The sequence below is a fragment of the Pristiophorus japonicus genome, unplaced genomic scaffold, assembly GCF_044704955.1.
Source record: "Pristiophorus japonicus isolate sPriJap1 unplaced genomic scaffold, sPriJap1.hap1 HAP1_SCAFFOLD_130, whole genome shotgun sequence".
Taxonomy (NCBI): Eukaryota; Metazoa; Chordata; class Chondrichthyes; family Pristiophoridae; genus Pristiophorus; species Pristiophorus japonicus.
Window position 1 is genome coordinate 1,629,328 of NW_027250967.1, and position 18,443 is coordinate 1,647,770.

General features: G+C 44.8%; 2 non-coding genes across 2 annotated transcripts; one reads left to right on the forward strand and one right to left on the reverse strand.

Annotated features, from left to right (window-relative positions):
• Positions 1-690: 690 nt before the first annotated feature.
• On the reverse strand, positions 691-763 carry trnav-uac (transfer RNA valine (anticodon UAC)). The gene has a single exon. It is a non-coding gene; the product is annotated as a tRNA-Val (tRNA).
• A 15,262-nt stretch (positions 764-16,025) lies between these two features.
• Positions 16,026-16,103, forward strand: trnak-cuu (transfer RNA lysine (anticodon CUU)). Its single transcript has one exon. It is a non-coding gene; the product is annotated as a tRNA-Lys (tRNA).
• The last annotated feature ends 2,340 nt before the right edge of the window (positions 16,104-18,443 follow it).

Genomic DNA, 18,443 nt, shown 5'->3' on the forward strand with positions numbered 1-18,443 from the left:
CAGTCGATACTTCAATCATTTCTTCTGTGTTTTGCATGTTAACTGTTAAACCAGATCCCATTTTACACAATTTTTGTCGGGGATTGTTTCAAAATCTTCATTGCTGATGACACCGGGAATCTGGGGAACTTTTGTCAAATTTAACAGCACCGGTTAATCCGACCATGCACAGAAAATAGAATCAGTCGTGAAGATAAAATCCCACGGTGATCATTTTCAGATTCAACATCGTAGGATTTCAAATAAAGTGCAAGAATTTTACAGTGAAAAGATTTGGAAGTGTTACTTGTATTTGTGTCTTTAATTAAACTTTGTGGCGTCTGACTCCCGTTCATGCCTCTGCTGAATAAGAAAGGAGGGTTTGACGTTGACCAGACTGCACTGCCCCTGATATTTGTGAGCTCATCCTTTATATTCAGTGGTTTCTCGCCCTTTGATGGGCTGCAGTGTAGCGGATATCACGTTGGCCTCACACGCGAAAGGTCCCCGGTGGATCCGTTTTCTCTCACTGAAAGTTATCTATTTATTGAAGTGAAATAAAGAGCAATTCAGGAATAAGGGATCCCTTTTGCCGGGAGAATAAATAGCAAATAAAAACAGCAATTGCTGGAAATCTCAGCTGGTCAGGCAGCATTTGTCAAGAAACTAAACTCGCTTCGGATTGTTACACTATAGCAACTTTAAACATAATGTTTCCGCCCGGGATTGAACCAGGGATCTTTCACGCGTAAAGCAAAAATGATAACCGCTACACTACGGAAACCTCTGGCACAGCGGCCCCAACAGAGGGGAGCTGACCAGTGAGCTCCCTCTGTGCTGATCGGGAATGTGTTGGCTCACCTTAAACAACTTCTCTTCCACACTGAAAGTTCTCAATCCTTCTCCTCCACTGCCCTTTACAGAAATGTCACGGATCACCCAGCCACCGTGTTCACTTCCACATCCTCACAGTGGGGCCACAGAGGCTCCTACTGTCTCCCTGCGATCAGCGAACTCAAAATTAAACCCGGAACACGTGTCCAGCAACGGGCAGGAGAAACAAGAGAATCTGTAAGTTCGGTCCATAACAGAAAGTAATGGGGTTATTCATGGTGATTACAGAAATTACTAATCGTCTCACAGACCTCATTTATATTTATTTGACGAATTGATCGAGTATCGTTCCCAGGTTAGTCCGCCGGATCTTAACCCCTCGACCACCAGGGAACAGCTACGATACATGTAGATATATTTATATATATTTATATATGACCGTGAATATCAACGGCTAGCTGCCGAGACCTCAGGGCGCAACGGTAGCACGTCTAAATTTAAGTGAGAGAAATTATTTTCTACAGTGAAACCCATCTCATCGTTTGTTCCCTTTTAAACACTAGAAACTGAGACGAGGAATAAATTGAGAAATCAAAGCACAACGTTAGAGTCAAGAGGAAGAGAGAAGGGGAAAGATACTGTCCCCACCCAGAACTAATGCAGAAACCCCTCTGCTGCGCTCGGGGTGGCCACCCACAGCCTGGATACACTAACGTCCCAACAGCTCATTGACTGTCGGAGTGGGACCGTGCGGCGCTTCAGAAGACAGGTCGAAAAAGCAAAGTCACTGATTCGGTCTCATGTGCTCCGGCTACAAAGAATAGATACACACAATAACATGCTTTTATAATGGTTACACTTTATCGCCATTCTTGTCAAGCAGTCGTTTCGTTGGTCCGGGGTATGATTCTCAGTTCAAGGTTGTTAATGGCAATTTGCGAGAGATTCCACCTTTAAATACCGAATGAGCCCTTTCAATTTGCATGGAACTTATGCAAACAAGTGTTATGTATGTCAACCTGTAAATACCTTGTTTAAGCACCAGAGGGCTCATCCCCTGGAGTCCCAAGAGATCCCACAATCCCTTGGGAGCACTTGTACTTAAGGAGGCCTCACAGGCTGGAGAAGCACTCTGGAGACCTGCAAGAAAAGACTACGGTCACAAATTACTTTGAGCTCACAGTATCTGGTCAGGCTCTTTATTCATGCACTACAACTGGCGATGAGATACAGATGACGAACCCCACCGCAACGATGCAGAGACCAATGGGCATCCTGGAGAAATTTTCGGAGGGAGATGATTGGGAAATCTTAGTGGAGCGACTCGACCAATACTTCGTGGCCAGCGAGCTGGAAGGAGAAGCGAATGCTGCCAAAGGAAGGGCGATTCACCTCACTGTTTGCGGGGCACCATCTTATGGCCTCATACAAAAGCTGCTTGCTCCAGCGAAACGCACAGAGAAATCGTATGTTGATTTGTGCACACTGGTCCGGGAGCATCTTAACCTGAAGGAAAGCGTTCTGATGGCGAGGTTCCGGTTCGACATGTGCAAAAGGTCTGAAGGCCAGGAAGTGGCGAGCTATGACATCGAGCAAAGACACCTTGCAGGCATTTGGAATTTGAAGGACATTTGGAGCACATGCTCAGGGACTTCTTTGTACTTGGCATTGGCCATGAAGAAATACTTCGTAAACTAATTTTGACAGTCGAGACCCCAACCTTGAGTAAAGCCATAGCGATAGCCCAAGCGTTCATCGCCACCAGTGACAATACCAAAGAATCTCTCAGCACACGAGTGCTGTACAAGTACTGTGAACAAAGTAATGTTGTTTTCAAATCGTTACGTACAGGGCAGGCCTCACATGCCTGCAGCTGTACGTCTGCAGATGTCTCAGAGTCCACCATCAAGGGCGATGAATGCAACGCCATTAACACCTTGTTGCCGCTGCGGGGGTGATCATCGTTTCCATTCATGCCGCTTCAAAGGATACGTTTGCAAGGGCTGTGGAACAATGGGACACCTGCAACGAATGTGCAGGCAAGCTGCAAACCCTGCTAATCCTGCAAACCACCATGTTGCAGAGGAGGGCAGATCCACGGCTGATCACAGCGAACCAGAGCATCAGACCGAGGAGGTAGAGGTATATGGCGTGCATACATTTACCACAAAGTGCCCCCGATAATGCTGAAGGTTGAGCTAAATGGACTCCCGGTGTCAATGGAGCGAGACACGGGCACGAGACATTCCATTATGAGCAGAAAGACTTTCGATAAATTGTGGTGCAGCAAGGCCTCAAGGCCAGTCCTGACTCTCATTCGCACCAAACTGAGAACTTACACAAATGAACTGATTCCCGTAATCGGCAGTGCTACTGTAAAGGTCTCCTACGACGGAGCGATACACAAGTTACCACTCTGGGTGGTACCGGGCGATGGCCCCACGCTGCTCGGCAGGAGCTGGCTGGGGAATATACGCTGGAACTGGAACGACATCCGAGTGCTCTCGCCCGTCGACAACATTTCGTCTGCCCAGGTCTTAAACAAATTCCCCTCGTTGTTCGAACCAGGCATCGTGAAGTTACAAAGAGCAAAAGTGCAGATCCACCTAATTCCCCGGGGCGCGACCTATCCATCACAAAGCGAGAGCTGTACCGTACATGATGAGAGAGAGGGTGGAGATCGAGCTGGACAGGCTGCAACGAGAGGGCATCATTTTGCGGATCGAATTCAACGAGCGGACCAGTCCGATTATTCCAGTCCTCAAGGGCGAAGGCACCGTCAGATTCTGTGGTGATTACAAAGTAACTATCAAATGTTTCTCCCTTCAGGATCAATACCCACTACCAAATGCAGACAACCTTTTTGCGACGCTGGTGGAGGAAAGACGTTCACGAAGCTGGACTTGACCTCAGCCTACATGACGCAGCAGCTGGAGGAATCATCGAAGGGCCTCACCTGCATCAACACGCAAAAAGGTCTCTTCATTCACAACAGATGCCCATTTGGGATTCGATCAGCCGCGGCGATATTCCAGAGAAACATGGAAAGCTTACTGAATTTGGTCCCACGCACCGTGGTCTTCCAGGACAACATCTTGGTTACAGGTCGGAACACAGATGAGCATCTGCAGACCCTGGAGGAGGTTCTTAGTCGATTTAATCGCGTGGGGCAAAGGTTAAAATGATCGAAGTGCGTTGTCCTGGCGCCTGAAGTGGAGTTCCTGGGGAGAAGAATTGCGGCGGACAGCATCAGGCCCACCGATTCGTAGATGGAGGCAATCGACAACACACCAAGGCCACAGAACGTGACGGAGCTGCGGTCATTTCCAGGACTCCTGAACGACTTTCGTAACTTCTTACCGGGTCTCAGAACACTGTTAGAACCAATGCACGCTTTACTGCATAAAGAAAACGAATGGGTATGGGGTAAAAGCCAAGAAAATGCCGTTGTAAAAGCTAGAAAACTGTTATACTCAACCAAATTGCTTGTGCTGTATGATGCATGTAAGCGTTTGGTGCTAGCATGTGATGCGTCGTCATACGATGTTGAGTGTGTATTGCATCAAGCTCATGAATCTGGGAAATTGCAACTGGTTACTTATACATCCAGGAGTCTGTCTATGGCTGAGAGGGCCTACAGCATGATCGAAAAAGAAGTGTGAACATGTGTTTATGGAGTAAAAAAATGCATCAATATCTGTTTGGACTCAAATTTGATTTGGAAACTGACCATAAGCCACTTATATCCCTCTTTTCTGAAAGTAAGGGGATGAATACAGATGCATCGGCCCGCATCCAGAGATGGGCGCCCACATTGTCCGCAAACAACTACGCCATCCGCCACAGACCAGGCATAGAAAACTGTGCCGATGCTCTCAGTAGGCTGCCATTGCCCACCACAGGGGTGGAGATGGCACAGCCCCCAGATTTAGTTAAGGTAATAGAAGCATTCGAGAGCGAGCAATCACCTGTTACCGCCCGACAGATTAGAACCGAGATGAGCCAGGATCCCTCATTGTCCTTAGTAAAAAACGGTGTGCTCCACGGGAGTTGGTCTGGTGTTCCGTTGGAGATGCAGGAAGAAATAAAGCCGTACCAGCGGCGCAGAGATAAAATGTCCATACAGGCAGACTGTATCAAGTAGTGGTGCCAATAAAGGACAGGGACACTTTCATTAGTGATCTCCACAGTACCCACCCAGGCATTGTAATGACGAAAGCGATAGCCAGATCCCACATGTGGTGGCCCGGTATCGATGCGGACTTAGAGTCCTGCGTTCACAGATGTAATACATCCTCGCAGTTAAGCAATGTACCCAGGGAGGCGCTGCTAAGTTTTTGGTCTTGGCCCTCCAAACCGTGGTCTAGGGTACACGTCGACTATGCAGGCCCGTTCTTGGGTAAAATGTTCCTTGTGGTTGTAGATGCGTACTCCAAGTGGATTGAATGTGAGATGATGTCCGCTGCCACCATTGAAAGCTTGCGGATCATGTTTGCCATGCACGGCCTGCCTTACGTTCTTGTCAGTGACAATGGGCTGTGCTTCACCAGTGCTGAGTTCAAAGAGTTCATGACACGCAATGGGATCAAACATGTCACATCTGCTCCGTTTAAACCAACATCTAATGGTCAGACAGAGAGAGCAGTGCAGCAATCAAGCAGAGCTTGAAGAGCGTAACTGAGGGCTCACTGCAGAGTCACCGATCCCGAGTCCTGCTTAGTTACCGCACAAGACCCCACTCGCTTACTGGGGTTCCCTCCGCGGAACTGCTCATGAAAAGGGCACTTAAGACAAGGCTCTCGTTAGTCCACCCTGATCTACACAAACAGGTAGAGAGCAGGCGGCTTCAAGAGAATACATATCATGATCAAGCAAATGTGTCACGTGAAGTCGAGATTAATTTTCCTGTATTTATGTTTAACTATGGACAAGGTCCCAAGTTGCTTCCCAGCACTGTCGTGGCCAAAGAGGGGAGTAGGTTGTTCCTGGTCAAACTTTCATATGGACTCACCTGCAGGAAACACTTGGACCAAACCAAACTCAGATTCACGGACTATCCAGAACAACCCACAATAGACTCGACCTTTTTCGCTCCTCCAACACACACACAAGTGGCAATCAACCCAGCGGTTGACCACGAAGCAGAACCCATCACCCGCAGCAGCCCAACAGGACTCACCACGCCCAGCAGGCCAGCGAGGGCCCAACAAATGACTCACCAAAACCAGCATTTGCATTGAGACGTTCAACCAGGGAAAGGAAGGCCACAGATTGATTCAAATTGTAAATAGTTACACTGCTTACTTTGGGGAGGCTGGGGGGAGCGGTGCGGGGGGAGTGTTGTTACATATATAAACCTGTAAATACCTTGTTTAACCATCAAGAGGGCTCATCCACTGGAGTCCCAAGGGATCCCACCTGTACATCAGGAGGCGACACAGGTTGGAGAGGCACACTGGAGACTTGTAATAAAGGACGACGGTCACACCTTACTTTCAGTTTGCAGTATCTGGTCAGATTTTTTATTCAAGACATAACACTCTGTATGTAGGAGACTGGTTTATAATGTTTATTGCTCTTGTGACAAGGAATCTGGGGCGACATTTGTTCAATTTATTTCACAGCAAAAATAGTCTCAAAAATCACGTTCCGCCCGGGATCCTTTCGCGTGTGAAGCGAACGTGATAACAACGATGCTACGGAAACACTGCGGTTCAAATGATGTTAGGAACATAACCAGATGTTTAAACTTGTTGTCGAGGAACTGCCAGGATCTTCTTCAATAGTGGACCAGGCTTGTGGGGCCGAATGCCCTACTCCGGCCCCGAATCCTTCCATGCTTATGATCTTATGACCTTTCAAAGGAGAACAAACTCTCCCCTGAGCATGCATGAGGAGAAAGCTACAGAAAACATTCCCGCCCAGTGAGCTTTCACTTGTGAGGCAAACATGTGAACCGCGACACTGTGGAAACATCTCCACTTTCAGCACCAGGTCAGACGGATATGTGAAGCGAGCAGGTGAACTGCTGAATCCCAGTTTTTCGGAGTTAGTCGTGGTGTCAAACAATGAGTTTCACTTAATGATTAAAAGTAAGAAATGTCAGATTCAAATCCACACCTCCAGAGGAGACTGCGAACAGCACCTTAGACCGCTCGGCCATCCTGACTATTCAGTGCGAGGTGTGGCCACCGGCAGGTTGATTTTGAACTGTTTTGTCCTGTCACATGAAATAAATGTGGCAGCAGGCGTATCTCTGCCTGACGCCAGGGAAACAGTGAGACTGACCTTGGAGCAAGGGTCTGGTTATTGCCAAACAGCTAAGAAAATATTAATTCTGGAAGAACAATTTCCAAAAATACAGTGACTCCGACATGATTTGAACACGCAACCTTCTGATCTGGAGTCAGACACGCTACCATTGCGCCACGTTGTCTACACAGAAAGTGTGGGATGTTCGTCTATATGAAGGTTTCACAATACAAGTGGCTTTAAAATCCCCGCCCATTCCCACCAGGTGTCAGAAGCAGCGCTCACCTACCAGTCACCGTATGTTTTTTTCTGAAACATTTGTGTTGCTTTCACGGGAAAGCATAATTAATTAACCCCTCACCTTCTTTTGCACAATGAAAGAAATGCTAACTGAGGGACAGTCAGATACTTCAATCATTTGTCCTGTGCTTTGGGGAGCGGGCAGAGAAGTGGACCTGAATCCATGATCGCATCGGCCATGATCGTTTTAAATGGCGGAGCAGGCTCGAGGGGCGTATGGCCGACTCCTGCTCCTATTTCTTATGTTCTTATGTTCTTCTGCATATTAACCCATTTTACACACTGTATTTTAGGATTCTGGTTCAAAACCTTCATTGCCGATAACACCAGGAATCTGGGGCAACTTTTGTCAAATTTAACAGCACCGGTTAATCCTACCGTGCACAGAAAATAGAATCAGTAGTGAGAATAAAATCCCACGGTGCTCATTTTCAGATTCAATGCAGTAGGATTTCAAATAAAGTGAAATAATTTTACAGTGACAATATTTGGAAGTGTTACTTGTATTTATGTCTTTAATTTAACTTTGTGGCATCTGACTCCCGTTCATGCCTCTGCTGAATAAGAAAGGAGGGTCTGACGTTGACCAGACTGCACCGCCCCTGATATTTGTGAGCTCATCCTTTATATTCAGTGGTTTCTCACTCTTTGATTGGTTGTAGTGTAGCGGATATCACGTTGGCCTCACACACGAAAGGTCCCCGGTGGATCCGTTTTCTCTCACTGAAAGTTATCTATTAATTGAAGTGAAATAAAGTGCAATAAAGGAATAAGGGAGCCCTTTTGCCAGGAGAATAAATAGCAAATAAAAACAGAAAATGCTGGAAATCTCTGCAGATCAGGCAGCATTTGCCAGGTGAATAAACTCGCCTCTGATTGTTCCTCTATAGCAAGTTTAAACATAAAGTTCGTGGCCAGGTTTGAACCAGGGTCCTGTCTCATGTAAAGAAAACGTGATAACCGCTGTACTACAGAAATCTCTGGCACAGCAACCGCAACAAAGGGGAGCTGACCAGTGAGCTCCCTCTGTGCTGATCAGGAATGTGTTGGCTCACCTTAAACAACTTCTGTCCCACACTGAAAGCTCTCAATCCTTCTCCTCCGCTGCCCTTTACAGAAATGTCACGGATCACCCAGCCACCGTGTTCACTTCCACATCCTCACAGTGGGGCCACAGAGGCTCCTACTGTCTCCCCGCGATCAGCAAACTCACCCAGTTTGTAAAATTAAACCCGGAACACGTGCCCGGCAAAGGGCAGGAGAAGCCAGATAGTCTGTAAGCTCGGTCTATCACAGAATGTAGAGGTATTCATGGTGATTACAGCAATTATTAATTCTTTGAGGATGTAATGAACAGGGTGGATAAAGGGAACTCGTGGATGTGATGTATTTTGACTTCGAGAAAGCATTTTGACAAGGTGCCACATAAAAGGTTACTGCACAAGATAAAATTTCACGGGGTTGGGGGTAATATATTAGCATGGATGGAGGATTGGCTAACTAACAGAATACAGAGAGTCGGGATAAATGGTTTATTCTCGGTTTGGCAATCAGTAATTAGTTGGATGCCGCAGGGATCGATGCTGGGGCCCCAACTATTTACAATCTATATTAATGACTTGGGAAAAGGGATCGAGTGCAACATTGCCAAGTATGCTGATGATAAAAGATGGGAGGAAAAGCATTGTGTGACGAGGATACAAAAAATCTTCAAAAGGACATAAACAGGCTAAGTGAGTGAGCAAACATTTGGCAGATGGAGTACAATGTTGGAAAGTGTGAGGTTATGAACATTGGCAGAAAAAAAATCAAAGAGCAAGTTATTATTTAAGTGGAGAAAGATTGCAAAGTGCTGCAGTACAGTGGGACCTGTGGTAATTTTGCATGAAACACAAAAGGTTAGTATGCAGGTACAGCAAGTGATAAGAACATAACATAAGAAATAGGAGCAGGAGTAGGAGATACGGCCCCTCGAGCCTGCTCCTCCATTTAATACGATCATGACTGATCCGAACATGGGCTCAGGTCCACTTCTCTGCCTGCTCCCCATAACCCCTTATTTCCTTATCAGTTAAGAAACTGTCTAGCTCTGTCTTAAATTAAATTTATGATCAGGAAAGCCAATGGAATCTTGGCCTTTATTGCAAAGGAGATGGAGTATAAAAGCAGGGAAGTCTTGCTGTAGTTATAGAGGGTATTGGTGAGGCCACACCTGGAATACTGCGTGCAGTTTTGGTTTCCATATTTACGAAAGGATATACTTGCTTTGGAGGCAGTTCAGAGAAGGTTCACTAGGTTGATTCCGGAGATGAGGGGGTTGACTTATGAGGAAAGGTTGAGTAGGTTGGGCCTCTACTCATTGGAATTCCGAAGAATGAGAGGTGACCTTATCGAAACGTATAAGATTATGAGGGTGCTTGACAAGATGGATGCAGAGAGGATGTTTCCACTGATTGGGGAGACTAGAACTAGGAGGCATAATCTTCGAATAAGGGGCCGCCCATTGAAAACTGAGATGAGGAGAAATTTCTTCTCTCAGAGGGTTGTAAATCTGTGGAATTCGCTGCCCCAGAGAGCTATGGAAGCTGGGTCGTTGAATAAATTTAAGACAGATGTAGACAATTTCTTAAACTATAAGGGAATAAGGGGTTATGTGGAGCGGGCAGGTAAGTGGACCCAGTCCATGATCGGAGCAGCCATGATCATATTAAATGGTGGAGCAGGCTCGAGGGGCCGTATGGCCTACTCCTGCTCCTATTTCTTATGTTCTTGTGTTCTTATGTCCCTTTGTTCCTCTGCACTTCTCAGTGTCCTACCATTTAATGTGTATTCCCTTTCCTTGTTAGCCCTCCCAAAATGCATGACCTCACACTTCTCCGGATTAAATTCCATTTGCCACTGTTCTGCCCACCTGACCAGTTGATTGATTTCCTCCTGCATTCCGCAGCTTTCTTCTTCATTATCAACCACACCGCAGATTTTAGTATCATCTGCAAACTTCTGAATCATAACCCCTATATTCAAGTGTAGATCATTGATGTAAATCACAAAAAGCAACGGTCCGAGTACTGAGCCCTGCGGAACCCCACTGGAAAAATCTTTCTAGTCTCAAAACACCCATCAACCATTCCCCTTTGCTTCCTGCCTCCGAGCCAGTTTTGGATCCAACTTGCCACTTTGCCCTGGATTCCATGGGCTTTTACTTTTGTGACCAGTCTGCCATGTGGGACCTTATCAAAAGCTTTGCTACAATCCATACACACTACATCATATGCTTTGCCTTCATCGACCCTCCTGGTTACCACCCCAAAAAATTCAATCAAGTTAGTCAGACACGACCTTCCCTTAACAAATCTGGACTGACTGTCGTTGATGAATCCGTGTCTTTCTAAGTGAAGATTTATCCTGTCCTTTAGTTTTTTTCCAATAATTTACCCACCACCGAGGTTAGGCTGACTGGCCTGTAATAACTCGGTCTATCCCTTTCTTCCTTCTTAAACAAAGGTACAACGTTAGCTGCCCTCCAATCCTCTGGCACCACACCTGAAACTAGAGAGGATTGGAAAACGATGGTCAAAGCCTCTGCTATTTCCTCTTTTGCTTCACTTAACAGCCTGGGATGCATTTCATCCAGGCCTGGGGATATCCACTTTCAGAGCTGCTAAACCCCTTAATACCTCATCTCTCACTGTGTTTATTTCATCTAATATTTCACCTTTCTTCTCCTCGATAGTAGTGTCTGCATCGCCCCTCTCTTTTGTGAAAACAGACGCAAAGTATTCATTGAGAACCATCTCCACATCTTCCGCCTCCACACACCGATTACCCTCATGGTATCTAATAGGCCCCACCCTTTCTTTAGTTATCCTCTTGCTCTTAATATATTTATAAAACATCGTGCATATGCTGGAGAAATAAAGAGCTGATGTTGAATTAAGACCTACTCGACTCGACTCATTGGAAGAACCAGAGGTAGTCTCGGTAGAAAAGCAACTGAGACAGTGCGGGCACATTTCACCCGGACAAGGTCCGGTCTTTGAAGTGCTACATCAACAGCCCCTCTCTTTTGTGAAAAAGAGGCAAAGTATCGATTAAGAATCATAGCCACGTCTTCTGCCTCCACACACAGATTTCCTTTGTGGTCTCTAATAGGCTCAACCTTTCTCTCATTATCCTCTTACACTTAATGTCTTTGTGTTTGTGTTTTTCCTGATTTTACTTGTCAACATTCTTTCATGCTCTCTCTTTGCTTTCCTGATATATTTTTTAATTGCACCCCTGCACTTCTTATATTCCTTTCGAGCTTCTGCACTTGGTCGTCTCACAATTGTACAGTTGTAGCAGGATTTCCCTGATTTTATAAACCATCCCCCTTGTAATTAAGACTAACATTCCATTGGCCTTCCTAATTACTTGCTGTACCTGCATACTAACCTTTTGTATTCCATGTACAAGGACCCCCAGGTCCCTCTGCACCGCAGCATTTCGTAATCTCTCCCCATTTAAATAATTATTTGACATTTTATTATTTTTTTTGCTACCACAGTGGATAACCTCATATTTCCCACATTATACTCCATCTGACAAATTTCTGCCCACCCACTGAGCCTATCAATATCGCTTTGCAGATTGTTTGTGTCCTCCTCACAACTTGCTTTCCGACCTATCTTTGTATCATCAGCAAACTTGGCGACATTACAAACATGCAGAGCACAGAACAAATTATTGATGGATTGACTTTCTCTCAGTTAGCATTTCTTTCATTGTGAAAAAGAAGATTATCGATTAATTAATTATGTTACCTCATGAAAGCAAAATAAAAGTATAACGAAAATAATTCGCACATTTGAAAGGAGCATTTTTGTTTTGTGCAGTTTCGGTCAGAGAAATGTTTGTGAAAGGAATTTTTTGCAGAAACAGATTCAGCATTTCAGCTTGTCGCTGATCACTTCTCTCTGGGTACTGCACTAAGCAGCAGTTTCTTTAGTGAAGCGGTTATCATATTCGCCTCACACCTTGGTTTGAGCCCAAATGAAAATGTTATTTTTGTAACAAAAACTGTTTTTCAATGTCCATTGCTCATGCGACAATGGCCTCCTTCCGTCCTGTAAACTTCTCTGATTCCATGATGAACAATGAACATTTAAAACCAGTCTCCTAAAATACAGAGTGTGTAAAATCAGAAAGGGAATAAAACTTCCTCAATGATTAAAGTTTCACAAATTATTAAAATGAAGTTGTTGAAGTTTCGACTGACCCTCAGTGATCATGTTAGCATTTCTTTCATTCTGCTCAACAATGCTATCGGTTAATACCAGCAGATCTAAGCCGCATTTCAAACCCGGAAATAGCTCATTAATTATTCACCCTTCCCAGTTCCAGTGCACAGAGGATTATTTATACTCCATCCCAGAAACTCAAGTCCAACTTCTGACATTCCTTATTTCTAATGATCAACGCATTTGTTTTGACACCAGTCTGAAGTGCTTTGAGTCATCTATGTAATTTAATTAAATTACTTCACTTAGTGGTAGCAAAATTACTTCCCTAACTGGGAATCGAACCCTGATAACTGAACTGATGGGAAAGATTTTGTGAAGCATTTAAATATGCCCTGCAAAAAATCTCGCACTGCTAATTTAAAAACACGGTTACAATTTGTTTCAGTGCGAAAGAAGGGGATTGAAAATGACAACAAAAACACCAGGCAGCAAGTGCATTAAGACAAATTCAAACTTTTCACAAAGTTGGCACTACGAAGCAACGGTTGAGCTAAAGTGGGCACTGACCAATAGTTAAGAAACATCTCATTGTAAACGATGAGCCACAAATATCAGGAACAGTGCAGTCTGGTCAATGTCAAACCCCTCCTTCCTTATTCAACAGAGACATGAATGGCAGACAGATGCCACAAAGTTTAATTAAAGAGCGAAATACAAGTCAAATTTAATTTCCAAATCCTTTCACTGTGAAATTCTTTCACTTTATTTCAAATCTTACTACGTTGATTCTGAAAATGAGCACCATGTGATTTTATCTTTAGTACTGATTCTATTTTCTGTGCACGGTAGGAATTACCGCTCCAGTTTTGAGCCCAATTTGACAAAAGTTGCCCCAGATTCCTGGTGTCGTCAGCAAATAATATTTAGAACCAGATTCCTAAAATAGTGTTTCATTATATTAGTTCACAGGATCTGGGTGTCACTGGCAAGGCCAGAATTTCTTGCCCAACCCTAATTGCACTAGAGAAGGTGGTGGTGAACCACCATCTTGAACCGCTGCAGTCCGTGTGGAATGGTGCTCCCACAGAGCTGTTGGGGAGGGAGTTCGAGACTTTTAACCCATTGACGATGAAGGAACGACCAATATATTTGCAAGTCAGGATGGTGTGTGACTAAATCTAACGATGGCTGGTGTCACAGGCACCAAACATTTTAAAGCAATGTCAAAAATGCAGTGTGTAAAATGAGACAAGATAATAATTCATAGAAACATAGAAACATAGAAAATAGGTGCAGGAGTAGGCCATTCGGCCCTTTGAGCCTGCACCGCCATTCAATGAGTTCATGACTGAACATACAACTTCAGAACAACATTTCTGCTTTCTCGCCATACCCCTTGATCCCCCGAGTAGTATGGACTACATCTAACTCGTTTTTGAATATATTTAGTGAATTGGCCTCAACAACTTTCTGTGGTAGAGAATTCAACAGGTTCACCACTGTCTGGGTGAAGACGTTTCTCATCATCTCGGTCCTAAATGGCTTACCCCTTATCCTTAGACTGTGACCCCTGGTTCTGGACTTCCTCAACATTGGGAACATTCTTCCTGCATCTAACCTGTCTAACCCCGTCAGAATTTTAAACGTTTCTATGAGATCCCCTCTCATTCTTCTGAACTCCAGTGAATACAAGCCCAGTTGATCCAGTCTTTCTTGATATGTCAGTCCCGCCATCCCGGGAATCAGTCTGGTGAACCTTCACTGCACTCCCTCAATAGCAAGAATGTCCTTCCTCAAGTTAGGAGACCAAAACCGTACACAATACTCCAGGCTCGGCCTCACCAATGCCCTGTACAACTGTAGGAACACTTCCTTGCCCTGTACTCAAATCCCCTCGCTCTGAAGGCCAACATGCCATTTGCTTTCTTAATTGCCTGCTGTACCTGCATGCAAACCTTCAATGACTGATGTACCATGACACCCAGGTCTCGTTGCACCTCCCCTTTTCCTAATCTGTCACCATACAGATAATAGTCTGTCTCTCTGTTTTTACCACCAAAGTGGATAACTTCACATTTATCCACATTATACTTCATCTGCCATACATTTGCCGACGCATGACATGCAAAGCAGGGAAAGTACTATCTAACATGGGGCTGTATAAAATTAATGTGAATATTTTTCTGCCTGACAGGGTTTTGGAAGCAGATTTAATATTAACTTTCCAAAGGGAAATATAGTTGAAAAAGAAACATTTGCAGGGTGCTGGGGAATGGGACTAATTGGACCCTTCTTTCACAGAGCCAGCACAGGTAACAACATAAGAAATCGAAGCAGTAGTAGGCCATACGGCCCCTCAAGCCTGCTCCACCATTCAATGTGATCATGACTGATCGTCGATCTCAACTCCACTTTCCCGCTCGATCTCCCGATCCCTTGATTCCCTGAGACTCCAAAAATCTATCTAACGCAGCCTTGAATATATTCAGAGACTCAGCATCCACAGGCCTGTGGAGCAGAGAATTCCACAGATTCATAACCCTCTGAGTGAAGAAATTCCTCCTCATCTCTGTCTTAAATGGCCGACCCCTTAACCTGAGACTGTGTCCCCTGGTTCTAGACACTCCAGACCGGAGGATAAAACCTCTCAGCATCTACCCTGTCAATCCCCTTCAGAATATTGTGTGTTTCAATGAGATCACCTCTCATTCTTCTAAACAACCAGAGAGTATAGTCCCATTCTACACAATCTCTCAACTTAATACAATCCTCTCATCCCAGGAATCAAACTGGTGAACCTCTGTTGTACCACCTCCCAGGCAAGTGTATCCTTCCACAGATACGGAGCCCAAAACTGTGTGCAGTACTCCAGGTGTGGTCTCACCAGGGCCCTGTACAATTGTATCAAGACTTCCTCACTCTTGTACTGTGGGCTATATATTCGGTACTATGGGGCAACTGCAAACAGTGCTCCCTGGTAGTCTAGTGGTTAGGGTTTGGTGCTCTCATTGCTGTGGTCAGTCAGGGTTTGATTTTCAGTCAGGGAAAGCATTGTTACAGAGCAAGTTGATTAAAAATAATTCAAGTCTGTGAAATACTGAATAATTGTTTCAATCAACATTAATGCACCTACATGTATTGCACACTGAAGGAAATACAAATATATTTACCCAGCGACTGTTGAATTTAATAACTTTTTATACAACCGTAGAATCAGCAGAAAAAAGGATATTCGCCCATAGTACTTATCTAAGGAAGGATATACTTGCCTTGGAGATGGTGCAACAGAGGTTCAACAGATTGATTCCTGGGATGAGAGGGCTGTCCTATGATGAGAGATTGTGTCGAATATGCCGATTCTCTCTGGAGTTTCGAAGAATTGGAGGTGATCTCGTTGAAACGGACAATATTCTGAAGGGGATTGACAGAGTCGATGTTGACAAGCCTGGCTAGCTCAGTCGGTAAAGCATGAGACTCTTAATCTCAAGGTCGTGGGTTTGAGCCCCATGTTCGTCGATTACTGTTCCTTAAAATTTATGTTGCTTTCACGGGAAAACATCATTAATGAACCCATAATCTTCTATTATTTAGAGATATTTAGAGGGCACCTTTCAATGCTTCACAAAACCATTCCTTTCGCTACAGCCACCCGGGATCATTTCCTGGTTTGGGAAGTAACTTTGATATCACCGTTTATAATTGAAATGGAGTAATTTTATGAAGTTAGATGGATGTACCAAAGCACTTCAGAGTGGTGTCAAAACAAATGAGTTTGTAATTAAAAACACTGAATGTCAGAAGTGGGATTCGAACCCACGCCTCCAGACCTGAACGCAGCGCCTTTGACCGCTCGGCAATCCTGACTGTTGGGTCCTTCAATTACACGTTATTACTCAGGAAAGTTTCAGACCGTGCGCTTGTTCAGGGCTGCTGGAAGGCCCAGTGATTGGGATATCCTCTCCCCCAGGGTTTTCCTGAGCCTGTGATCGGTGCACGGGGAGCTTTGGCCCGGTTCCGAGGTAGCTTGCATCCCAGGGATGGACAATAACCCTCTGAGCTCTGGAACTGGGGAAGAGCGAATAATTAATGAGTTGTTTGTGGGTTTCAAATGCAACTTAGATCTGATGGTATAAACCGATTGTGTTGTTTCACAGAATGAAAGAAATGCGAACAGGGACAATCGAAATTTCAAAAACTGAACTTTAATAATTAGTGAAACTTTAACCCTTGATGAAGTTTTATCCCCGATCTGCTTTTACACACTCTGTATTTGAGTATACTAGTTTTAAAATGTTCATTGCTCATGCGACAATGTATCGCGGACAGCTTTTGTTCAATTTTATTACAGTCACGTTTTTGCTTCACAAATAATGTTTCCGCACAGGCTCGAAACAGAGACCTTTCGCGTGTGAGGCAAACATGATAACCGCTACACTAAGGAAACTGCTGATTAGCTCAGTGCCCAGAGAGAAGTGTTCAGCAACAAGCTGAAATGCTCAATCCCTCTCTCTGCAAAAAGTTCCTTTCACAAACATTTCTCTGAACGGAACTGCACCAAACAACAATGTTCTCCTTTCAAAGTCATTATACTCCCCAATTCCCACATCTGCAATTTTAAGGACAACGACTGAAAGCGCTTTGCGATCAGAAAATTGCCGGAAACCCCTGTGATTAATGACAGCGCTTTTGATGATTGATATCCGTACACACCTTTGTCATATATTTAACCCTTGGCGATCTGTATCATACCACCACCTGAGGGCCGACCTGTTGAAGTCCCAAGGGATTCCAGCATCCCTTGGCAGCACGGAAAAGAAGCACTCTGGAGTCTTATTAAAGGAGCTAATGTCATACTTACTCATTGTTCACAGTACTCAGTTCATTCTTTATTATGAGCGTATCAATTGGCGACGAGACAACGAACAACCACGCGAAAATGCAAGTAACAGTTGGTATAACTTGATAACAGCACTGCTGGCAATGGTTGCGGAATATATTCGTGCAGCCAAAATGCACAATGACAACCTGGAACTGCACGGCACCGAATCTTCGGGGAAAAACAATTAAAGGCTTTGGCCCTGAATGGGCTACGATCCACCAACCTTGCAGTTAATAGCTAAACGCACTAATCCATTGCACCACAGAGACTGATAGATGCAAGTCATCCCTGTGACATCTTCACAGAGCACAGCACACACAGCTTCCTAACATGCAGGCTGCTCTCTCGGAACTCTCCGGAAAGAGCCTGTTCTGTTCAATGATTAACTGTACAGTTGCAGTACACAATACGTCCACATCCACAGTGTGGAGCTACAAGCATTACATGCTGACAGACATTACAATCCCAAACTCGGGTGTCAGTCAGTTAAAGCTTCAGATTGCTCTGACCGGGATGGAACTTGTCCACTCTCAATTGTACTCTTCCCAAATAAAGGGTGGGACATTCATTGTGGATGTGTGGAAGCAGTCTGGTCCCGCACACTGCAGACACTTCCATGTCACCGCCAACCAGCTCTCTCACAACCGGTGTGATCGACCTTCCAGCCTTCCGGTGCCTTGTCTGTGACGAAGTATTCTGATTGTCCCGAAGCCGGTATCCTTTGTCATCAATAGGGTTTTAAGTTGTTTCGGTAATTTTTACCTGCTGGACAGTCGAGGCACAAATTGTAGAGTGGAAAACTTGCGTGGACCCCGGTTTTCTAGTGGTTGATTTTCCTGGTTGGGTCCGTCGGTCGCGGTGGTCCGGTTGATGCCTGTTACCAAGTCAGTTGGTATTGATGTTCCACTGATTGGTTTTTTGAAGTTCCTTTCTCCGATGTCGTGATGTCTCTTCTTGTGTTATCTCGCCGTTTGCTC